At 40.6% G+C, this 25,866-nt stretch overlaps 1 long non-coding RNA gene across 1 annotated transcript; it reads right to left on the bottom strand.

The window, feature by feature from the left end:
* Positions 1-170: 170 nt before the first annotated feature.
* On the bottom strand, positions 171-25,036 carry LOC136359215 (uncharacterized). The gene is made up of 4 exons (XR_010743239.1): positions 24,765-25,036; positions 1,308-1,417; positions 985-1,071; positions 171-565 (listed from the first exon to the last, which is right to left on the bottom strand). It is a non-coding gene; the product is annotated as an uncharacterized lncRNA (long non-coding RNA).
* Positions 25,037-25,866: the final 830 nt, after the last annotated feature.

Genomic DNA, 25,866 nt, shown 5'->3' with positions numbered 1-25,866 from the left:
GGCACCGCACCTGCCCCGGCCCGCGGGCCCGGTAAGGCCCCTGCCTTTAGAGTCCTGCAACATCGTTTGTGGGGAACGAAAGGGACCACTCTTCTCCTTGCAGCTTTGCTGGGGTGATTAAAGCGGAGCTGCTGTCTACTGGGCTTAAGACAAGTACAGAATTACAAAAATTAAGATTGCACATACAACCTTTATTTGACCCCCTTGTACTTATGGCTTATGATGCAGTCTCTAATTACTCGATCATGCTATTTTTCCTAGACAGCCACTTCCAACCATGTGACAGGCTGGTGAATGCCATTCGCTGGGCCCCGAGCTGTATAATAGCTTTGTCCTCTTCATGCAGCGTATGTCCCCAATGTGTCCCGATGGCTTATTTGGAGCTATTCTTGTTCTTGGGCATTGTCTGATGCAGAAATTCCCCCATGCGGCTGCGTAGCCAGTGCAGCAGTGGAGGGAGAAGAGCTTGGGGTGGTAATGCCGGTTCACCATTTTGTTTTATGGGCCTGGCTGGAATCCGGGACTTCCCAAGATCCTGTTCATGGTGTCATATGAGACTCCATTTCTAAGAAACAAAAAAATTATATTCACTGTTGTTTTTAGGAAAAATTGGAAATCAGAAGCCAAGCGTAACTCACCAGGTAAGAAATTAAAAAGCGATCATAATTTTCATTTTAAGGATTAAAAAAAAAAAAGTATTCTGTTTAGGGGACCAGACTCATAATCTTTTCACACTTGCAGCTGGAAATTTTGCTCAGGAGACTGCATTCAGATGTTTTTGCCGCTTGCCCTGAAAGGCTTGGGTAAATGCTCCCTATGCTACTGACTTTATCTTTTTTGTTGGCAACCAGCAGCAAAAGGCAACATATGAAAATTAATCTTGCTGGTGTGGATAAAAGCATCACGACAGAGTCTAACAATAAAGAACCATTCCCATTGCATTCCTTTATAAAAAATACTCATATATTGCCTGAAAAAACAGACCTTCATAGTATGGAGAGGAATTTCCTGGTTTTAGTTACACAGTCCTACAACATCAATGCACAGATGCTCCACAATCTTACACAAAACCTGTAGCAAAGGCAAAGTAAGGTATGACATATCATTTCTGAAAAAGAGAAAGTGACAGGATGCAAAAGATAAGCCCACTTGGGGCTAAACCTTTAGGGCTCCAATTCACTTAAAAGAGAAATAGCCAACACCTTTTGTCAGATACAGTCACAACTCTAATTGCACGGTTAAACTACCATTTTAATTCTCATGAATATTTCTTTGAAGCACTTAGGAAGTACTGGGGGCTTACTTACCATGCTCTGCTTCCATGAATATTTTAATGCTTTATATTCTTTTGAATACTTCAGTATTGACTGTCTTGCTTGGATGACGACATTGCAGATCTGGTTAACAGCGCTAGTTGCTGTTGCAAATGAGAAACAGATAAGCTCTTACACTGAATGTTTGAGAAAAATGGATGCTTTGATGAGAAGACAGACAACACCTGTAAGGTGAATCAATAAACCTTTACTTTTCAGGTTGTAAAGAATGTCTTTGATCTCTAGACAGAGATTAAAAAAAAAAAGGGATGGAAAAAGAGAGCAATCAATAGAGCAAACTTTAAGTGGGAAGGCTCTATTGTGGAGAGTTCTTGCCATATTTCTAAGCATCAATAGATTAAAAAAACCCATCTCTTGGGAGGAACAAGAAATGTAAATCTTTGTTGTTGAAACACATGGTTAAACATGCAAATTAGCTGTTATTTACTTTGATATATGTGAACTATCACACCTGTTATTACAATTCCTAGCTAGGGCAATGTACAGAAAATCAAATACAATTTACTTTGTGCTATAGCTTGACATGATGCAACTGTTTTCCTATTCTTATTTTTCTCCTATTACTCATCTATTTTAACAAAACTAATCCGATTTTGCATGCACACAGTGTAAACCAGTTTAAATATATATATATTATATATATATCCTTAAATTATTGTGTTCTATTCACACAAAACCCCCCAAAGAATTCAAAACACAAGGCCCACATGAAAGAAATATTACGGTTTAAAAGCCAAGTATTGACACTTTAGGAGAGTCCAAAGGTAAGTGTTTTCAGACAAGCTTGCTTTGACTTGTAGAGGGTAGAGGGCACGACTTGCAATTTAGCCTTCAATTGTGTGATGATACTGCTTTGCACGGAGGACCACTGCCTTGTAGAGTGCATGGGACAGACACTGTGCAGCCTTTTAGTTTACCTTTAATCTCTTTGTTCAGCATATGTCCTCAGGCTTTGTTTAAAGCTGTTTAATCCTGTTTGTAGCATGGTATTATTGACATTGTAGCAGGCTTTTCTACAGCATTCATTATTGCAGCACCTTGAGCATATAATGAATCCTTATGAATTACGTTCATGAGACGTAGGGAACATCAACATTTTACTTATTGGAAAATGAGACAGAGAGATTAGGGTTGAATATGCCTATTAATTTCGGTTGCCAGCCTTGAGATGACCGGGGTTTGCCTTGGTAAGATAGTTAGCATGATGCAGTGCTTTGTACGTTTGAGGCATAGCTCCCTTTGACTTCAGACGCAGCTGTGAATGCTAACTACCCCTACAAATCACACCCCAGGCTCTCAAACCTAACACCAAGTGTAAAAAGAGCACTCGGTGGCCACCTGTAGTTCAAGTAATGCGCCTGACATCATGTAGCAGTGCTCTGGTGCTAGCAGACACAAAATCAATCATTTTCAGAGTGGTATTCATACAGCAGTCAACCTCTGCTTGCCCTGACCTTATGTCGCTATTTTTCCTCCCCTTCTAGATCTAGTCTCAGCTCCAAAATCTTTGTCCAAATCTGTTTTCTTCCATGACCTCATCCACACTAAGTCCTGCTTTTGCTCAGACTAGATCCCCCTCCTGGCTGCAATAGTTCCAGCAAGGAAGACACTGTGAGCACAGAGGTACTTTCCCCAGGGCTGGGAGACGATGTTCCTCTGTACAAAGGAACAGAGAGCATAGCTGCCTAAAATTTCCGAGTGAGTCCACATTCATACTGTGTTAGATATTCCTGCACTGAATCATAATTCCACATGCGTGGATTCAGAAACAAGTTCAATGAGTGAGATAAAGGGTGCAAGGAGATTGTGTGTCTGGAAATTCTTTGCAGAAAGACTCCTCATTTGGGTGGATCAGGATGGGTTACCTACTGGCTGGTCAGATCTGCTACGCAAAACATATTTTTCTTATTCCTACGAACATCTGAACACCTTTTTAAAATTATTACTTTCTAAGCAAATTCTTGAAATAAATTCTCATTAAGCAAAATTTCTCAGCTGTTGTATTTCAGAGTTGACAGTTTGCAAAGGTATAAATAACTAGAAAGGAATAAGTTGTAGACTGGGCCCTAGTTTTCACAAGACAGTAAGGACAGAAGAAATCTAGATATAAGGCTTCGCTGAGTAAAGATTCACTGGTAGAACAGAATGATGTAATGTCATCTGGGAAGCACCCATGAAAGATTTCAGATGTCAATTCCTCCAGCACTCTGCAATTCAGAAAGTGTTCAGAGTATAACAGAGTAATTGATGGCAACTATGCAAGCTTTATTTTGCTTTATTCAGCAACAGTTGATAATTTGATGAAGATGAAATAAGAATGCACCATACTCTTTCATTTCATATATATAGAATTCTTTCAAGTTTCATCTGCCTTGGCTGAACTGGAATTGCAGCTCCCTGCAGGTGGTATTTATTTCTGTCCTTTGTGGAAGGTTCAGGAATATATATTCCTGAATATATATGCCTGTGAAAAATATGATAGTAAATATTTGAAGACAGGGAAATGAGTTTGTGTGCCAGATGGATACAACTTAGTGACACTCTGATGGAGCAGGTTCCCTGCAGAAGGAAAAAATTTATAATTGGTAATTGAAATGGTACTTGGAATTACCTTAGCCTCTTCTATCTATATCACTTGGAGTATGATGGACTTGTCACAAAGAATTTATTAATTTTAATAATTAATGTATTAATCCCTCGGCATGGCTGTCTATCTCCACCAAGTGCTACTTACAGGGCAATCTTAAGTCCTGATACTATTGGTTTTATTTTTTTGGTTAATTTTCTCAGAAAATGGGTAACAAGAAAATTCAGCCAGATTGCTTTCCTTTTTAATCAGCATGCATATCATTAAGAAGAGGTAGTCAAAGCTAGAAACAAAAGAGAATATTGTATATTCTATATCAAGTCTATATTGTATAGACTATATCAAGATATAGTCTTGATGATCAATCCTTTCCTCTCATAAATATCCATTCAGAACACCCCAATGTGTTCCCTTTGTGTCCTTTTTGTATTGGTTTTCGAATAGCAGTCTAATTCCTGCGTTTGTCTGCAGAAACTACTAATAGAAAGGCAGAAGTTTCAATATGTAAACATGACTTTTCACACAACAGACCCATTAAAAGCTACATTTGTTTAGACAGTTAACAGAGAAACACCATATGATGGACTGGCCAGATTTAGACATGTAAAGATGGAGACAGTCACGTGGGGAAAACACAGTAGTGGTGCTAATTAGACACCAATTAAAGTACATGGTTAGGCAGGAATGTCTAAGTCCAGGAAATGCAAAATATGTTAGAAACACACAGTTACCTCCAAAATAGTTGGTGCGTGCATGCAGCCCCATGCAGTGTTACAGCACTGCAACACCAGAGAGCAGCAGCGACAGGTCAGCACAGGGCTCTCAGCACGACTGGCCAGAGCGGGCAGGGAGCCACCCTCATTTACCTCAACCAGTTTGAGAGACCTCTTACAGCTTCCCGTAGAGCACCACGTTCTCTAGCATAGGAAAAAGCTTCAGGGAGAAGTAAGCTAATACACCGAGAGGTGTGTTGGTGGTGGAGCTGGGAACACTGCGGGAAGATGAAGCAGCTACCTAGTCTAGTCTGTGTGGAACCCCAATCCAGATTACTCCTAAAATTACTCCTAAAATTAACATTCCAGCTCCTGATATTATACTAAGAGTAGTGCCACCACTGTGTTCTCATAAAATAAGGCAGACCTGAAAACAAGGTCTCTCTTTGTCACAGTGTGAGATGACTCTCCATCTTGTTTCATTTTAGGGTCTTGGGGTTAGGGGCAGGGAGCGTAAGGAGAAGGAAAGTGAAAAGCCGAAGTGAAGTTAAAAAAGGAAGTGGGAAGCAAATTCATACGAGGACTGGAAAAGAGTGGTCCACCAAAGGTGAAGACAGATCCTACACCTAGTGTGGTTTGCAAGGTGGAGGGGTGATTTGTACTTACAGAGGAGAAGAAGGAAATTCTTTCCTAGTGGGGTGAGAAAAGAGAAGCTGATACGCCTTTAGTGCTTAGCAGTGTCAGACACCAGATAGGATTTTTAAAGGCAGCTGTCTGAAAAACACGGGGTAAATCTCTCAGTAAATTTGGCCCTGTTTTTTTTTTTCAGCTGATCTCAGACCTTATATATGAAAAAAGTCACAAGCTGAAAGTTATTTTACTGAATTATTCATAGACAGATTGGATGTAATCAAAGTATTTCAGAAAAACTGTTTATTCACATATCAAAAAGTCATCTAATGTCAAGCTCTGCAGCATGGATCCTTTGCTTGGGAAAGTCATATTAACCAAAAATAGTTACGCGTTGGCTGCTTTTGTATAATCTGCCGTAGGGATGTCATTACATATGTCACGTCAAATTTTGGAAAAAAAGTGCACAAAAAAAGGACTTACAGAGAAGATGGAGTTTATTGTAAAGCCTGTGCATCAGGGTAATCCATTTTCTAACTTCCTACGAGAGTGGTGGCCATTCAGTGCACGTGTTGCATGAAACTGCCTGAGCTCCTCCTTTGTCTTGCTGTTCCCAACCCCAAATCAGAAGCACATCATATTTCAGTGGATACAAGCTTCCCTCCTGAGCCACACCGGAGGGTTTGTTTCTCAGAACTGTTTAGTTTGCTGCATAGGTAACTTGGTCTCCCAGGCACTCAGTTCTATCAGAAAGGTTCTGACTGCAGAGTGGTGAGGCGTGGCTCAGAACTGAACTGGAAGGTTAAAATTTAAAAGCAGCAAGCCAACAGATTAACATACCAATTGCATACCAGTATCTGGTAATTCCCTCCCTCACATGAGGGACTGCTAAACAGTGGAGCACTGAAGGTGAAAACACTTCACCTGTATACAAGTATGCCACACACATATATGAGGTGCCTAGAGGTGCAAAATGCTGACTTAGACTGGTTCAGGCAGCTTATTGCAACAGCTCAGAGATTTCTTTTCCTAAGAGAGTTTTTGACTCATTTCCCAGATGGTTACATCTAGAATTATGGGTTCCCATCCCTTCTTTGGCACATATAAACCTAAAAGTTTTGAAGTTGTACGTAAAGTTCTGTTTTGATTCTATACAGTCAGATTAGGAGGTTTTTTTCAGTATCAGCTTGCAGAATAACTTTGGGAAATATGGAATTTATTAATTTTTTTTAATTCAGTAAGAATAGCTCTCAAGTAATTAATTCTTGCTACTCTTGTAGTTTCATGCTGTTGTTAAAATGTAAAATATGCAAAGCAGAAACTAGATCTGCATATCATAAAGTATTTCCACGTTTAAATTAGATTCTTTGGCAACAGTACTTCTGGAATGTGGTATGCATTTCTTTTGAAACTATACAAAGTACATCTGGAAGATAATGCTTATGAAAATGCCTGTTGCAAAAGTATACTATATAAATCAAATATTTAGGACCTCTAAAGTAGAGCAATAAAATCTATAAAATGAATATAAAAGATACAATGCAATTAACATAGTCATGAATGTTTACACAAAAATAGCAGCCAAGCATTTGCAAGAGGAGAAAGAACGTAATTAATTTATAATGAATAAAGGCAAATAAATCAAAGTCTCCTTGCTCAATTTATTGAGTCCTATTCAATATTGGGACTTCCTCTGAACCAATTTGATTTTTGTTCAGTCTTTGTCCAGAGCCACATGACTGGAGCAAAACTATGAATTGCTTTAAGCACTCCCAGATGCTGGAGTTGTCATTCTTAGATCATACCACTTCCAATTCTTGTGGAAAAAGAAAGCATGTATTCTCATTATACTGGGCCTTCAGCTGAGTAATCTCCTGATTTAGAGACTTGAGTTTAAAAAAACAGTGTAACAATTATGATCAACTGGTCTAATTTCTGTTGCTTGATGAAATAAAAAAAATTACTCTGTTGCTGCTGCTATTTTGTTGGGACTGTGCTTTACTTGCCTGTCTCTTGCCGCAGCAACCTTAGCAGTTTCAGTGGAACTGCATGTATGCTGCTGATTGAGCTAAGCCAGACTCCAACATCACACCTTGTAAAGGCAGCTCCTATTGCCCTAATGGGAGGCTCTTTCAAAAGATGTCACCTTTTTTTTTCCCCTTTCTTTTTATCTCCAATTAACACAAGCAGGCTCAACCATATGTCGTTTGCATTTTTAAGAACAGTACACTCTGTCTTTTGAAGATCTGCTTAAATGCTGCTTTTTCATATTCACAGCATAAATCAAAAAGACTATATATGCTTGTAACTTTATGAAAAATGTTAATTTATTGTAAAAGAAAGATAATTTTGCCTTCTCCTCAGTCCTGCTTTTTTTTTATTTCATGATATTTATCCATGGAAAGCAGGCTGTTTGAAGGACTGTGTGTGACAGTCCCTGCTTACACCCTCAGATGAGTTACAGACCTCTTACATTTGTAGCCTTATGTTGGCTCAAGGATGGGAGATGACAGATGTGCATCTGGGTAGGAAATCTCACCCTGAATTGCATAATGGAAACCCCCGAATACATATGGAGATTATGTAGTATGTAAATCCCCCTTTCCTTCAGAACAGATAACCAGAAAAGGATGGCAGGAGAAGGCTATTGCTCCAAAATCTGCACATTGCACCAGCTGCATCTCCACTTTTCTGGATTTCAGCCTGTGTTCCTTGTGCCAAGCACAACGTGATGAAGAATTATTCTTGCTGCAATCATCTGTGTCTGATCTGAGGTCAGGAAAAAACTACAACACTGAACTGCACGTGTACAAAATGCAAGTGCTGTGGAAGAAATTATGATACAGGATCAAAAGTGTGATTCTACCATTGAATTCAAAAATTAGATTGGCTTGTTTGTCCCTTTAAAAGTAAAAATTTTTCCTCAAAATTACATTTTAATAGTTTGTTATTGGCTTGAGTGTTCTATCATAAGCATATGTTTGTTAATCCTATAGCAGTTAGAGGATAAACTGCACCTTTTATCTTCCTTCAAGCTCCCCTTCCAAATGACAGCCTTGTATCTCTAACTGTTCTCAAGATGATGGAAAGCTAAAATTCTCCCACTCTGCATAACTGCATGTACTGCTCACACAAATGACCAAAATGTCTGTCTTCTCTAACACACAAATGTGGTATGTTTGTTCAGGCCAGGGGAAGTAGGTGCAAAGGTGAACACTGATGTCTTGAAAATTCTTCTCCTTTAAACAGAAACATAAATATGAGGTGGAAATAAATCATGATTAGACCAAGCTCTCAGAAAAAAAAAATCCAAAGAAGAATGTTTGTTGTAGGGATGAGATACAGTTTTAGAAAGAGGGCAGTCAAAAGTTGGATTGGGTTTGTTTTGTTTTTTAAATTCCTGATGCTTTAAGTCTAAGCTTCAGAACTGTAGAAATGGCTTCATTTTTAGCCATTGGACTTACCCCAGATGTGATCCCTCACAAGGACAAGTGACTGTGTATTGAATATGCATACAATGGACTAACTGTTGGACTAATGGGGGGCTGCAGGAGGTTTCCATGTCCCCTTCACTAAACTAATGACAAACATTCATCTCTTATTACAGAGGATACATTCTCTTCCATTTCTCTTTTGCAACTCACTGTACTTTCTATTTTTTGCAAAGGCTTTTCACATGTGTTCTCTGAATTCTTAAGTGAGTATATGATGAAGACTCTTATTACCTATTCATTACTAAGCAAATTTTCTAATAGTAATATGCATCTGAAGCTCATGTAACTGCACCTCATCCTGTACTATAGCTGAGACATTTCAACTTCTCTAAGCTTGTGGACATGGAAGTCTGAACCCATTTATACATGATTTGCTGTTGGGGCAGAGTCACAGCTCACCTGAAGACAGTCCCACATATTTACTCTGTATCTCAACTGGATGGACGCTCCTTCTACTGGGATGCCTCAACTTCTCACCCCCTGGCTCTGTTTTAAAAGTCTCCTCCATTGAATAGATGGAATGTAAATAAGAAACCAAAGCTAGAAGGGGGTGATGAGAGTAATTTTACATAAGTTTTACATCTGAGAAAATTCTGAGAAGCCAAAAAATTAATATAGTTTCAGAAGACTTGGGATAACATTGCTTAATGGTGGGAGTTATTAAATGGGGAATGCTGAAGGCACGTGAGTACCCCACGTGCTGTTTTTCTGCACAGCTCAAAATCTTTGTATATTAAAGCCGTGCTGGAAGATCCCAAAGAAGTTTGGCAGGGTGACTGTGAAACATTTTCTAACATTTACATCATTGTCTTATGTTTTTGAAGGGAAATTACTCATAGTGTGATTTCTACAGTAAGTAGAAATCTAATCCCTCCTGCAGCACTGCACGCTAACTTACAGAGAGGAAAGATTAGCTGATGATAGCAAGGTGAGAAGTCTCAAAGTTTGTCCAGTGTCTCCAGAGTTAAGCTCTAACTGTCCTTTACCGAGTGAATGTGCAAACAAGTTAATGCTGTGGGGATGGCTGTGGTGAGAAATTGAGATGAGATGCTGAATTTACTGTCCACAGCTCCGTTCTTTACTTCAGAGAGGCTGACAGATGTTTGCACTCTGAGCATGCTTTGCAGCAGTCTCCATATTGAATGGAGTAATCCTGTACCTGCTTTGGCAGTGCACCCAGCTAGAAGGAATTTTTAAAGAAGTTGCTTCAGGGGCTGCAGTGCTTAAAATAAAAGTTTTTGAGAAAATAGCAGAAGTCTTGAAGCGTGCAAGAAGAACACAGCCACAATAACAACAAAAGGGGATGAGCTGTATTCTTGCAAGCAGATATAGTGATAGTTGAATGAAAGGAAAAAAAAGGAGATGCTAAATAGGAGAAGCATAAGGGAAAAAAAAAAAAAAAAAAGAAGTTACAATGGGAAAATTTCCAAATCCAGAGCTCCCAAAACTTTCCACTGCTACTACTATTTTCCAACAGTCTTCATTTTGGTAAATATGAAATACACATAATGTCACTTTCTTTTAAAGAAGACACTGACTATCAACTAAAGCTAAACTGCCACTGCAAAGTTCACTTCTGAGCTGTCACCACTGGGTGATGCAACACATCCCTTGCACACCTGAAAATAGTAATGCAAGACTTATCAGGAAGAAAGGACTGGATCTTATAGTAAAAGCAAGTGGTACATTAAGAGGTAAAGTAAAGCCTACAGGAATTCTGCAGTGGTTTGTTATGCCATAGAAAGTGAGAAGAAACTGCTGTCATTGAAACTGTCAAGTCCTGTTGGGATTTGGCTGGCTGGCAACTGAAGAATGCAAATAACTGAGGACTGAAGAGTATTTTAAGAAATTGCAAATTCATCATGTTCAGAACATGTGCAATTTTTGCAAAAGACACAGAAAATCTGACACAGTCCCCAAACACAGGCTCTCTGGCTGGCAGAGTGGTAAACGTGCTGCAAAGGTAGCTGCAGAGTATGTACTGATTAAAAAAGGGCCCCATGTGGAGACCACCTTCCTGTAACTTAGTGCTTCTTTTTTAAATTTTCAATTTAAATCACTCTTCAAAATAATTTGAAATTTGTATTTGTTATTATGTGGACTTTCCAAGCATGTAATTATTATGTTCTGTTATTAGAGTGGTAGAATCTGCAGCAGTCCCTCATGCTGACATTTTAATCACTACTACTTACTGTAGCAAAACTTTTCACAGGCAAAACTGATTTGTAAAATCAAATTTTACATCCTTTGTGGGGTTTGACATCTTACATAATTAACCAATCTACTATACACCATAGTTCATTGATTTTGCCATGGAAAAAAACAGAAGCTAGACCAAAATTTGCATCTATTATCTTATTCAAATGGATCATTCTGCCCACCATAAATGTTCTCCTTTTTTGTCATTTCCACAAAAGAAGTTTTATCATTGAGATAAATGTGTCATGGTCATTCTGTTTAGTTATTAACATATTTTTCTTTTTTGGAGTTCAGTTTTTGTTCCTGAATGTGGTTGAAGTAGTTAATCCCCAAAGCCTATCTGACAAAAGGCTGCTTTATATCTTCTCATTTCAGCCTTTTCATAAAAATCAACATTGTCTTTCTGTGTGAATTGTGACTGGCTTACTGAATAGCTTACCTTGCTCTCATGGTTTGATATAGTTTGGATTTTAGTTTGTCCTACAGGTTTTCCTTACTTCTTACCATTATTAGTAATAGAAGCCAAAGAGAAAAGAAAGTAATGTTTTATGTCATCTATGTATCACATTAGAGTAGCTGAATGACTGGATGAATTTTTCTAACTCAAGCTGCAGGGTGAGTGTTTTGGAAGCAAAACAGTTTTACATATTATGGAAATATAAATATTATGCCTTGAATTTTAATTCCCTTTCCACTACAAAAAAGTAGCTTGTTTATCACCTTTTAGTATATCAGTTCTCTCTTTAAGATAATGCCTATTTAGTTGAGTATCATCTAGTTGATTAAAGTAGCAGTTCAAAAGGACTATACAATTCCTTTGGTGTTCTGGTGTTACAGATATATCTATCATGGAAGTGGTTTCCAAACATAGAAAGAATGAATAAATTAATAGGTGATGAGCAAAACTCATCTTGTACCTTAGTGATGCAGATCAAACTGTAATAGTCAGCTTTGACAGAGGGCGTTTCCTGTGGGGGTTAGAAGTGATTTAGAAACACTTAATGTTCCTTTAAAAGTTTAGAGAGCCTAGATTCCTGCTTACAGAAGAGACAGGCTGCTGTTGTCAAGTTTTCAAATGCCCCTTTCCTTAACCTGATGCTTGGTGCAGAACTTCTCAGTGACCAGCCAGATGCTGTGCAGCTGCTGACTCTGCCTGAAGCCAGGCACTTCCCAGCTTGCAGAGCAGGCTTTGGTTCCTTCCTCTCCCTCCTCTGCCCTCCCCAGCTTTCTCTGGACACTGTCTGTTTCCTGCCTCCACTCCTCTTTTCTGGGCAGTGTGAGCTGTGATCACAAATGCAGTTACCATGTTTGTGGTCTTGCAGATTCACTTCAGATCAATCTCCAAGCTAATGTTGCAGCCCATGTCCCTTGCAGTTCATGGATCTTCAGCTGTTAGTACAGTTAGTACAGAAAAATTACTCAATCATCCTCTCTTTACATGTTCTTTTCCTGTTTTCTTCTTCATGCATTTAGCCACCCTGCCTGTCTCAGACCTAGGATCTGGTGTTACCTCTGAGTTGCATCTCTTTCACATTCTACAGTGTAGGCTGTTCCTAAACATTCCCAATTCTGTAAGCTGCTCTGCCTAGCCATTAAACAACTCCTGGCACTTATTTTCTATCTCAGTTTTGATAACTTTTTATTTCTCTGTCCTTCTCTGATCACAGCTTAAGCAGAGCTTGGGTGGAGGCATTAACTGTGGAATTAAATCCATTTTTGTCCCTTTGAAAATATAAGCTAACAGAAGAGAAGGAAAAGAACTGTTGGAAAGAAGACCAGAAATTTATTCTGGTGAAACAAAATACTGATTTCTGAACTTTTACATTTAGTCATAGGGCAAGCAGGACTCTGACCTAAGTGGATTTGCATGGGCTGGGGCTCCATATGAAGACCCAGGTATCATGAGGACTCAGCAGTCCTAATGAAATGCTCAGGTGGAGTAGTTTCCTCACCTCGTGGCCTGATTACTGTCTTTAACCCTGTTCAGAGCTCTTGTGCATAAAGCTGTTGATCTTTCCTGGTCACACCTTGCAGGCATAGTGTTTGGGAGATGTATGTCTTGCAGTGGCCAAGAGTTGTCTTGTGTCTTCCTTGTCTCCATTGTGGAGTTTCTGATCCTAATGAATCCTCAAACTGAAAATTCCAGAGAGCATGACAAGATGAGGAAGTGACTGAATCTATGTTAATAACTTGAACAGAAAAAGGTATAAGTGAAAACCAGCACTTAGAAGAAAAGTAGAAAGGGTGTCTATCTGTGCATGTATTAGGGAATAGACATTTCAAGGGACAGAAACAAGGTGTTGATGGGATTAGGATAGAGAGGACATTGAAAAACTTTGATCTTAACCTGAGGGGATCTGAAATGAGAAGGAATTACAGAATCAAAGACAACCATCAAGGACCCTGAAATTAGGAAGGGGACAGTATGGCAGAGGCAATGATGTGCTGAATGGTGAACTGAAAGTCAACAGTGGTTAAGAGAAGATCTTCCTAACGTGAATGACTGGGTCAGCTGGACCAGACAGCCTGCAGTAGGCCAGGAGCATAGCAGGACCAGAAAAAAGAGTGCTGACTGGAGGCATATGAGTAGATTGGAAAGAAAATAAAGCTCCTGCTCTCTGTACCTAGCATTTTCACTGTATTTTCTACACTTAGGAAGGATTCAGGTTTTGCCAGGGAGCACTATGCTTCCCAGCACCCAAACTAGGAACCAGTGAAGCCCAACAGCATTGCAGTTGTGATCCAGCAAGGCTCCCACCTCAGAATGCCCAGGTATCAAGAACTAAGTGAATTCCAAAGGGCATGTGTACACATTTTGGTGAACAGATAACCATCTCATTACCTAAAAAACCTATCTCCTATAGACTTTAACATGAAAGGCCAAGAGGCTTTAATTACAGAATTAGGACAAGTTTTCACTGCTTTGAATAAATTTGGATGTGTATGGACTGACTCCAGGAACAAGCCCAGCTAATTATGGAATCTGGAGGGCACAGTAGAAAAAGGCTCTGCTACAGTTGTGGTTTCTGCCATTACCTTCAGTGAAAAAAATCCGTATATTCATTTGGTGCAGCTACATATCACTAACTCTTGTCTTCTGCAGCCAGGACCATATACATAAAAACACTTTCCAAAAAGAAGAACATGTTTTTGACCATGTGAAACACCTCTCCTTCCAAGTCACTGTGGTGAGGGTGGAGCATTCCAGCATTTTTTCCTCTGTCCTTAAATAGATAAATAATTTTCTATTACACTATAGAGGATGGAGAGGCACAGGAATTATGCATCCAGACAACAATGATCAGAAGTCTGAGAATCCCTACATTATTCACCAGACACAATTCCAGTCCTTTGCTCTTCTGACTGGAGTTGTCTCATTTACATCTCACTTGATACAGGTTGAGATCATTACTTTTTGTCCTATTCACAGAGGTGACAGGAAAGGGGCTTAATCTTTTTGTTGTTGTTGTTTAGTTTTGTTTTTCTGGTGGCCTGTAGCATTTCTGAGGACTGTTACTACTGTATTTTTAAGTCACCTTTTCTCTATGCTAAACAAACCAATTCCTGTGATTTTGTCACTGGTCACCTATTTCCTCCAGCTCTGCTCACTGCTGTTGCTGCCTGTGACTCTTCAGTTGTTTAAGATCTTTTTTATATGAACCTTGTTTATATGGTTTAATGATCTCTTAGCAAAGCTTTACCTTTCACCATTCAAGTCTGCTCTCTGGGACTCAAACTTCTCATTTTCATGGACAATGGGTTTGGAAAGGTGATGAAGTGAGAGTTCTCATTAAAAGAATAATCTTTATAAGTTGATTATCAACCAATCTTCCAACCAGCATTTTCCTTGAAATGTAACGAAGTCTAAATTGTTTTTTCTTGCAGATACACACATATTAATCATCGTTCTCACTTCCTAGGGAACCTTCTTATTCCCTACCACAAATCATAAACTATAAAAAATTTTGACTTCAGCTGTTATTTAACTATGCTGTTCCTCTCTAAGATGGTTAGATAGTTAAATAGAAAATGGGAGCGGATATTACTTTCTGCTAAGTTTGAGTGATTTAGGAGCCTAATTTTCTATGAAAGGCTATTAGATTAGGTTTTTTAAATCTGCTTTTGAAGATATGGTTCAGGCCTAAATTACAATATGAAAACGGAAATAAAATGTTTATATTTAATGTGTATTTACATTCTTTTTATTGTATCTTTACAATACTTTAAATACAGTTTACATATTTTTATGCGTGTTTACATCTTAATCCTTCTTTGGATGTCCTGCTCCAGTCCTAATTTTCATTTCTGTTAATTGATTATTTTTAGATACAGCTATTCAACACATGTATTTTACTCCTTTCGACCATTAACACCATAGTAAAGGTATATATTTCTTGAAAATTGCAAGTCATGTCTGGTTTTCTTTTCCCAAGCCATATGCAGCCTATGGCTCAAATGAGCAGCCACTAATGTAAGCTGGGGAAAAAAAAAAAAAAAAAAAAAAAAGCTTCTGCAGTCTGTTTTCCCTCATTGCAGTCTTCCCTCTGCAGCAATAGAAATACTGAGACTTCTCCCAAAAGCTACCTGTTGCCTCCTGTGACCTGAGTGCAGCAGAGCCCGAGCAGGTGCAGGGCAGAAGCGCATGCAGAACATTCTGCTCAGAGGGAATCTGGGCATAAGGAGGACCAGGACAGGATGGATCTTGCATTGCCTCCTGCCACAGTTTTTAAGCAGTAGACATAACCAGTGAGGCTTGCCCAGAAGCAGCTCAGAAGAGTTATTTAATTGTAAATACAATTCCACACACATAATCCTCTCAATACTTTTTGGGTGAAGTAAGTCGGTATGCAAAGTTTGTGGGTGTAGCTTCAATTGTAATAAATCCCCAATCTCTTGCCACAAAAGTGGACTGACAATATCTTCTCAGAGCTCTCAAGTGCCAGACAGACATGCAGAGAGGTTTTGTGATTCCTATCACACTGTTCAGAGCACAAAGAAAACTGAACATGAAGGCTCAGCTCTCTGTCACCCACGGTGACATTCCCACAGTGACCCTCTTTAGAGGTGCTCCACTTTGCATACAGACTCGAAGATCCCTGGCCCAGGGGCAGGGACCAGCAGGCTCTGGGTGAGGGAGCTTTGCAGTAAAGTGGTGAATCCAAGTTTAATTGTTTGAGGCAAGAGGAAGGCTCAAAACTCATCTCCTACACCTTGCACAGGGGGGAAATGCCCACCTCTAAATCAAGTACTGCAGTGTAAAGATCACCATATATTTCTGTAATTTTAACAAGTGATAAATTGTTAGACAGCAGCTTTAAGGACAGGCAAACAGATTGGAATCTGGCAAAGCTTCTGCCGAGTGACTGATTTGTATCTACACCTTGTTATAGGCAAAGGTACAGAACTGTGGATCACATCAAGAGTACAAAGATGCAAAATACATTTATTACTGCAGGGAAATAAACTGCTCATCTGAGTTAATAGTCCCAAAATGACACATTCTCTCTTGCTATGTATCGTAAAACTTTCTGTTAGACCAGAAACACAGACCTTTGCTTACAAAACACCAGCAGCTGTAATTGACACCTGAGAAGCCCAAGCAGAAGCATGCCTGTAAGGCTTGTGCAAACACATCCTACTCCTTCATTCTGTTACGATGCAAACAAAAGCCATATGCCTCAGGAAAAAAGAGTGTAAGAAGCAGCAATAAATATTTCACAGAGATGGAAATAAACAGGCAGGAGGAGTTGGGAGATGATAGCTGGAGCTAGATTACTGCTTAAACAAATGCCAACCTGAACTTAAGTATGACAGGGAGAAAACAAGGGGGAAGGAAGAAGGGCATGTTCAGTTGAATTCTTAAATTTCTTGTGCTGCATTCACACAGTATTTTATGTTGTTACTATATTTGGTGTCAAGGCAGTGCTCTGAATTCTCACATCCCATTTAAAATAAAATTGTGTTCCTCAGGGTCATGGCTGTGAAGAAATCATTGAAGATATGAATCTAACAAGACTGATGTAGTCTTATGTTCAAGAGGCCAAAGATAATCAAAAGAATATTCTTCAACTGATATGACCTGTTCATTCCTTTACAGCATTGACTCTGAAATCTGAAGATGACAGACAGAATGTGAACATTGTTAACTGTTCAACTGCTGATCATTTTAGTCAAGTTAGCTAATAAAGAAAACATATCTAAAGACAAAAATATGAGTATGTTCCACTCAGAGCACTGAATCAGCCTCATTGTAAAATCAAAAAGATTCTATTCTATTTCTATTCTATTTCTGAATAGAAAAAAATTACCGAAAAATATTCATAAGTTATTCTTTTCTGTATATTTGTGATAAGCATGACAATTTTTCAATGCCATCTAGAAAAATATTCTAGAGTTGGGAGATGGAAATCGGTTCACCTATCCAAAAAGGACAGGTGATTTCTTTTCAAGGATTTATTATTTTTTAGTCAGTGCTCTCATGTGAATCAGCTGATTGATGAATTTTAATAGATTTAGTATCTGTCAAAATAGCTCCTGACCCACTGGTCTCCTTCAGCTGGGCTGGACATTCACTTCCCAAATTACTGCGGCTTGAACAGAGGACAGGAAGTGAACTTTGCCCATGAAAACAGCAGCAAGACCCCACCAAACCCCACACCCAGAGTACTTCAGTCTTCACATCAACAGTCTAGGCAGATGAGTGTAAGTATAATGTCTTGTTGTCATTGACTCAGAATTACAAATGTGGAAAGATAGGTAGAGGTTTAGGGTTTATATGCAAAAAAAACCAAAAAAAACCCCCAAAAAAACAAACCCACTGGTAGAAGAGAGGACTAGATGGGAGATTTAGGAGAGAGTGCAAAAGGGAAAAGTTTCCACCTGGAATTTTAAACCAGCACCCAGAGATGGAGCTGACAAAACCAGTACCTAAAGACCTGATAAGGCAGTCATTAAGAGTTCTACTTAGACCTTTACCTTACAAGGTAGGAAAGCTTTAAACATCTGGAACTTTTGAGGCCAGCAATCCTTCCTCCTTGACTGCCAGAGGCTCCTAACACTTCATCCCATAGCAGTGACAAAACCACATATGGTTTTCTCCAGAGGGCATCCAGAGCCTGAAGGAGTTGGAGCCAAGACTTCTGAACTAGCTCTGTTTTCCTCTTCAACTCAGAGATCTCAGTACCAACATTTACATCTGTATTACTGTTTTTGAATTTTCTAAGATGTTCTGTCCTCCTGGAAACGTAGGAGCTAAAAAAAAAAAAAAAAAAAAAAAAAGGCTGAGTGGAAATCACTACTTTTAGTTATGCAAAACTATCAGTAATCTCTCGTGAATGGATGTGGAGGTCAGCAGCTCACTTTTACTGTTGCACTCTTAAAATAGCACCTTTCAGCACTGAGACAGTGGGAAATGACATCTACTGAGTGACTGGGGAAATGTGGTGCTTCCATGTTTTTCTGATGCGTCCTACCCAGTTCTGCAGTTCCTTGGCTGATGAGGGTTGACATTACCACTTCTAAAAAGGCTGGCAATCTGCACCTGCTGAAGACAGTTTTTCACTGTGTGATTTTGACCATCTGGATGTAGCATCCTTATTTACTCTCTTTTTTTAAATACCTCTTTTCATGAATTCCTAGGAAACTGGGTTTTGCTCTGTTGCTTGCTTCAGGCTGACAAAATCATGTGTTGTTTTCTTCCAAATGGTTAAGCTTTTTCCTTCAAAATCTTTCGGCTTTGGGACAGATCATTCACCCCAGAATTTAGTGTGTCTCTCCTCAATTATCCATAACCTGCCTTTGAAATAAGTTTTCAACAGTTTCTCTGCAGGCTGCCTCCTTCCTATATAGAAGGTTTGATAAAAAGTAGTGGAAAAGCGTTTTTTCAATACCTAAGTTGTCAGGTGCTTTCTCAAGAGAATGTACAGCCCTACATTTTACAATGTCAAAAGTAACTGTAAATGAGTTTAGCACTAGCACTTGAGCCTTAAAACCCCAATTCTATCACTAAAAACACCACAAGAAACATTGTTTCTCATGGCAGTGGATGTTCTAGTGTGCACTGTGAGCTTCAGTGATGAAGAAAGTTTAAAGACACATCAAGAAGTAGTGAGAGAGGTGGAGCTTAGACAAGATGATTAGGTCATTCATTGAAAATCATTCAAACTTAAATGCCAAACTACATGTAGGAATATGCAGTATGATGTACGGTATGCATATAGCATAGTGCAATATAGAATATCTATCTACTATCTCCTTTCTAATGAAAAAAGTTGCTAGTTACAGAAGTATGCTAGAGTCCTATATCACCTTTTTATTTGCATGTTATTGGCTATTGACTAGGTTTTTTAATTTTTTTTTTTTTTTTTTTTTTTAGGGTCTGTCTCAGGTTTCACATAGGGATAGGAGAAACACTCAGCCACAATAAAACAGATTATTTTGAGACAGAGATCTAAACATAAACAAGGCCAAGAGGTAGTGCTTGCAGGAACTGTTTGTCATCGCCCCTCATTGATTTTCCTGCATTGTTTTCCTTAAAGTTAGCATGCTGCTAGAACCCTTATCTGCTTTTCCACTGAGAGAAAAACAAATCCAACAACCAAGCTTCCTGTTGGTTTTGCTGAATGCCTCACGAACCTGGCTTTGAATCTGGCATTACCCCTGTGCCATGTACAAAACTCTGCAACCTCTGTGGTATTCAGTATGATTTGATACAAATTAAACATACTTTGCAGATTTTTCCAGAGCACATTTAATAAGCAACATATTTGAGTAGGTTCATGCAGGGCCTTCTCTCAGGGGATCCTAATATGTTTTTGGAGTCTGTCTCTGCTCTTCTTTCACACTTACATAAGGGGAAGAGTGGCCATCAGCTAATGCTCTATCTAAGGGTGTGGGAGCCCTTAGGGAATTATTGCAGCATTTACAATGTAGAGCAGGTAGTCAAGCAAGGTAAAGATGGACACCTGCAAACATCTATCTGAAAATATCATGGTTTGCATTTCAGTCTCTGCATGTAGACTCAGAAGTCCAGGGCCACCACATGATACAGGTCATGGGTGAAATATCTTGTTGAGTTTGCTGTATTGTGAGGCATCTTGCATTTGTCATTAACTTGTGAATAAGATTCCTCAAACTCTTATATCCAGCTCACAACTAGAAGCATTACAGAAACTGGGTCATAACAACACCACTTAGTCTATATGTATGTTGATCTATATTTTCAAAAATTCATAATATTCCCAGAGGGCTTGAGTCTGGCATCAAGAAGTAAAGTCAGTATGATCATAACAGACAGGTCAGTACTTCTGGAAGTGTAGCAGCCAACACCCTTATGACCAAATTCCTGTGGTTTTGCATATTTAATTATGAGTGGGGTCATTCCCTTCAACTGCCCCACTAACACAACACTGCTCAGCTTTGGGGAGGCTCTGGGCAGGAGTTCTGGGCTAAAAAGTTACCAGCACAGCAGACACTTGGGAGTATGACAGAGAGACAACTCAGCAGCTCAGGTCAGAGCCCAGCCAGGAGCTCTTATGCCCAGTGCTCTGTCACTGGACACCTTTGTTGTGCTTTGCTCAGCTGTCCAGCTCTGCAGAGGCTCCTGCTGTCGTACAGAGCACGGTGTGACTTTCTGGAACCTGCAGGATGTAGGATGCAGAGTGCTGCAGCAGGAGAGCTGTCCAGAGATGGCACAGCTGTGAAGCATAGAGCAACCTGAGCAGCTCTGCACCTCAGCCCTGGAGCCAGGCTAAGCACCAGTGTGCCCCCTTGTAGGGTCCTGGCTCACACTTCAGTGCCAGCCATATCCCAAACGAGACTCCTGCATTCCTGCCTGCACAAAATGATCCCACTACTATCTGTGGTTTTCATCACACCAGTCTTTCTTGGGTAGGGGAGAGGTAGCTGTGTTCAGAAATCACAGACGTAGAACAAGTGGCATGACAGTGCATAAGCACAACCTTTAATTCTTCTGCCAGGCCCTGGTAAAAGAGGAGGGGCCATGAATTGCACTAGAAAAGGCCTGGTTATTAACATGAATTTTGGAGTCCAGGGCATTCCTCTGGATGCCCTGGAAGGTCACAGACCTCGGCAGAGAGGACTGGGACCCAAACAAGAGGATTTGAATGCTGGACAGGGGGTGTGGAGCCAGTCCAAGGGGGTTGCCTGGCACAGAGCCCAGGAGGACACAGTCTTTGATCTCAGTCCATGGAATAAAGCTTCTAAACTGAGAGAAGAATTATAAGTCACAAAGGTGTGACAGACAGTACTGTAATTTATCATGGGGTGGAAAATTTTGTAGTTTTGGGTTTTCAGAATCTAGGTAGAGGGGGGACAAGATGGAGGAGTTAGGGTAGTGCCGTGGGCTCTTCTTCTTCTCCCCTGGCATCCATCTTCTGCTGTCACAGTGGCACAAAGTAGTTTAAGGGGATTGGGTCAGAGTAGAGATGACCCTGTTAGTATAGGCGATAGATGTTGGCACATAACTGTAAATAAGACACACATAATTATCTGTATAAAGAGGCTGCCACCTCCCATCGAGGGGGAGTTGTCCTGTGTCTGAGCAGCAGAACACCTCGGCCAGGCACAGAGAGAATTGTAAGATAAGAATTAATAAACAACGTGAGAAACCAAGCAAAAACAAGACCTTGATGACTCTGTTTCATTCTCGAGTCTGGCTCGGGACCTTCAAAGGCAAAAGACTCTCTCAAACCACCACCTCCAATCTCGAGTGAGCAAAGAGAACCAAACCCGAGAATTGGTGTCCCTGGGTGGGCACCGAGTGGGCGCCTTGAGAGGGACACACACACTGGGTGGGCCCTGGATGGGCACTGAGAGAGGGGCACTGAGTGGGCACCAGTGAACACAGCAGGCCTCTCAGAGGGCAAAAGACTCTAAGCCACGTAAATCTTGGGTGCAGAACCCAAACTCAAGAACTGGCATCCTGAATGGGCACTGCGTGGGCACAGAAGAAGAAGAAAAACAGCCCCATTCCTAGACATTACCACAGTCTGTCCTCTTCGATGTTAGGCCCTTCTTTACTAATGTGTCCAGTTTTAAAAACCAGGGGAACAGAAACATCTCAACCCCAACCTCAAAACACTGCCAAGCATGAGCCCTGTGGTAAGATTCAACTTACTCCAAGCCAAGATACACGTTTCATATCTTAATACTAGAAGAATGTTGCATGCCTTCTATATTCCAATGAAACCATTTTTTTTTCCATAATACAGAAGATTAATAAAATATTCTTCCATAGAAATAACTAAACAAAAGCTGCTGTTTGTTGGCTTACTGTAGGTGTGTCTGAAATCTTAAGTGAGTGATACAGAAAACACACTATGTGTGTTCTGCATTTCATAAAACGAGGTGCTTGAAATGTCCTTAAGTTCATGAAACATAATGCTAAGCAACTAATGCATGATGTTGTTGGTTGCCAGCAGAAGGCTGCACTCTTGTGAGGTGGGAAAGAAACCTTTGCCACTTCTAGCTTTTTTTGACCAGACTGAATGCTAAAGAAGTCTGTTAGAGTCAAAAGCAAGGAGAGAAGAGAGCAACATTTTCACAGTTCTTTACTCAACATGCTTATTTAGGAGAGAGATTTGGGGGGGGGAAAAGAAAAGTAAAGACACCTGTTTTCTTTCTATTTTTAGAGAACTCTCTTCTTAAAACATGGTAAGTATGTTCTCAACACTCAAGTTGTTGAGCATATCCCAAAGAAGGCTGGCAGGCAGGATGGGGGGGTGTGGTGCTGTATGAGGGGGTGTCTGTGGAGCAGCTGAGGTGTTGTCTAGCCAGGTGGTTGGCAGCACAAGCAAGGATTGCCTGTTGGAGAGAGCATCTGTGAGTGCTGGCAGAAGTTGAAACTGGATGCAGATCCATCCCCAAAAACCTGTACCCATCTCCAGAGAGCATTCTGGCTCTCCCAGCCTGATCCTTTGATATCTCAGACTGGGTCTTGACAAGCAGCATGTTCTGGTTTTAATCATACCTTGACAGATGTTTTTGTGAAATGGTAAATGTAGGTGGCATTGAAGGAGTGGATTCGCTGGAGAGCTTTGGAGATACAATCAGTGCTGCAAAAGGGAACACAGTGAGTGTGCAGTGCTGATACCTCTGTGTGGGAGAAAGCTACAGTTGTCTCCCTTTTCTTCTTCTTACATCTCAGCCTCTTGTTTCAGCAAATGTGGTGTTTAAGCATATCACTGTGTGGGCAATGCAAACAGCATGTTTTCTATGCTAGCCCCACAGCTGTCCACCAAAAGTCAAGCTGTTGCAGGGCAGGAAGAGCGGAATGAAGGTTAGTTCCTTCAGTCCCTCTGCTCTCACTGGATTTCTGCAGCTGCCAGATATTACCCTTCAACAGCGCTACATATAAGGGAAGTAATTCCCACAGGTAATCCATCATCATCTGTTTACAAGTGCTGTCACTTCTGTGCAGTGACTTAGAGAAATGATGCTCTGGTAAATCTTCCTAAAATAAGGGATGGTAGAAATTACAGCCACCAATAGCTCAGGTCAGGCTGAAGTCAATGGCCTTGTGCTCCCTGGAACTTATTATTCATGACAATAATAAAACAAAACCAACAAGGAGTGTAGTCTTCATCCATTTTGTGACTTTCATTTCCTCCCTCCTTTGAAAAACTCTCCCTCGAATTTCCACAGCACACAATGAACTCAACCTCTTCTCCTTTGTGCCTTTGGTGAGGTTAAATGGGAAGCTGGTCCTATGCACCTCACAGCCACATACTTTATCCTAATTAGAAGGCATTATCTTTTCCTTGGTGCCATGAACTATCCTACTTAGTCTCTCTTGCCTTCTGCTGTAGTTTCCAAAATTATTCTTGTTGTTGTAAGCATAACTCTGTTTTACTGAGATTTAAGTGAATTAGAAACAATACACATATATGTGTATTCCCAGGACCCGTGATAAAGATTCATGTGCCTCTTAACCTCAAAAAAAAACCCTGAAGTAACTCCTTCCTGGTACAGCATTGTGCAAAATGTGTGCTTACAGCTCCAGAGACCTCGTTAAACTCTTACATGCTAAAGATGTAGTGGTTGATAAATGATACCCTCCTTCCTAAAGGGATAGGGTATGGTTTAGTTCATACAGCTTAAAGATGACATTGCATGTAGTAGTCACACAGTGATTCTTTACCATGGTTTTGACACTTAAAAACAATTTGTGATGACTTTGATAGCCTGTACTAGGCAGATATGGCTCCCTTCAATGAAAGACTTCACCCATTTAAAAGCATAATTGCACTGACATTGATTTAATAAATTAGGCGGCTGTCAAATTTTTTTCCTCTCTAAAGTGGACTGCTTGAAAATATATGGGCAACTATTCAGCAAAATAGTTTCTTATCAGCCTGCTAAGTGAGAGCACAGATCAAAACAGTTAAGAATAGGACTTTTTTTGTAATACAAGGAAAATGACCTTGTGTGGCAAAGTACTGAACTCTCTTATAGGCAGAGTCACACATACATAGATGAGAGCGAAAAACTGCCACATTCCTGAAGGAGCAAAGCAGATCTGGAAGGTAAAACCTTGTAGGAGAGAGAATCGACAAGAAAAATATATAACTCAAAGAATAACAAAGGAGAAATAAAACACATTAAAAAAGAAAATGGGCTAGAGACCTCCACAATACTTGGGTAAGCAGAAAGAGTTAGGCTGCAATGAAAGCTCATAACTTAAGCTAAAAGACCTTAAAGCGATCTCACCCTCCCCAGAGCAGAGACCCCACCGCATAGGAGCTGCTCTGGGCTTAGCCTTGCGCTTAAACACCAGCACAGAGCTTACCTTGGTAAAGCCAGTTCAGGGCTCCCTGCCTGCTTCTGACCCAGCCCTCACACTCCCCGCCGACGAGAGTTAATTAGCAATTACCACATGAGCCATCACCACCCCCTTTTTGTGTTTTTTTTTAAGTTGAGCCCAGCCCAGCTGCAGGTGCTGGTGCTCTTGTGGTCTCAGCCTGGCTCCTGGAACGTGCTCCAGCCCTTGTCCTTGCAGGTCTGTGCTCTCCTCTGCACCCAGCATGGGCTTGGCCTTCCCCGTGTGTATTTTGGTGTCTCTCCAGCAGCAGGGCCCGAGCATTTCCTGCAGATAGGCCGGGTGGTTGGATGGCTCCACAGCACATCCTCCTCACGGCTGTGGCCTCAGCTCCTTCCCTGGGAGCCGCGGTGTCCTGGGGGGTCCTCACCTTTCCCGGTGCACTAGAGAGCTGGGAGAGATCTGTCTTCTGAGATGGCTTGGCTTTATAAGTTCACAAAACCACATTTGAAAAAACAGTAGAGTGTCACTGAAATTACCTACCATGGAGACGTTTCTTCCCTCCGGCAGGACTCTGTGGTTCATGTAACATTACTGCGCTGTCTCTGCTGAGAGGTGTGCTGGAGAGAAAGCCAGAGGTGGTACAAGGGAGGTGGCCCAGCTCATTAAAAGGAGAACAGTGACCTTTTCCATTAACTACCTGATGAACATGTACCACCACTCACCTCTGCTCTTGGGGCATTTGGCACAACCTCACCTGAGTTCCAGCAGGTTTCAGCTGACCAGCAGATTGAATGCTTCAGCTCATGACTAAAAAAAGCTGTTTTATAAGACTGCCAGCCCTGCAGACCCTCTCAGGGCTGTGAAAGACACGCTGTGTTCCTGCTGGCACTGACTGCCTCATCCATAATCCTGTCCCGCTGAGATGCCTCACAGGCCTGGTGAAGGTGCAGCCGAAGCCTGTCAGAGATGATTTGTGAGCCAGGTGCTGTTTAAGCACCAGCAGCTAGAAAAAACATTTTTTTAAAAAAAAATTTTAAGTGAGCAGATCTGAGGTTTGAGTGACATGGAACCAATAAATATGGATTTTTTTTTTTTTTTACAGAGTAACATTTCAGAGCGGAGCTGGAGT

The sequence above is a fragment of the Sylvia atricapilla genome, chromosome 3 (genome assembly GCF_009819655.1).
Source record: "Sylvia atricapilla isolate bSylAtr1 chromosome 3, bSylAtr1.pri, whole genome shotgun sequence".
Lineage (NCBI taxonomy): Eukaryota > Metazoa > Chordata > Aves > Passeriformes > Sylviidae > Sylvia > Sylvia atricapilla.
The sequence above is the reverse complement of the archived record's forward strand: the minus strand, read 5'-3'. Positions and strand labels throughout refer to the sequence as shown.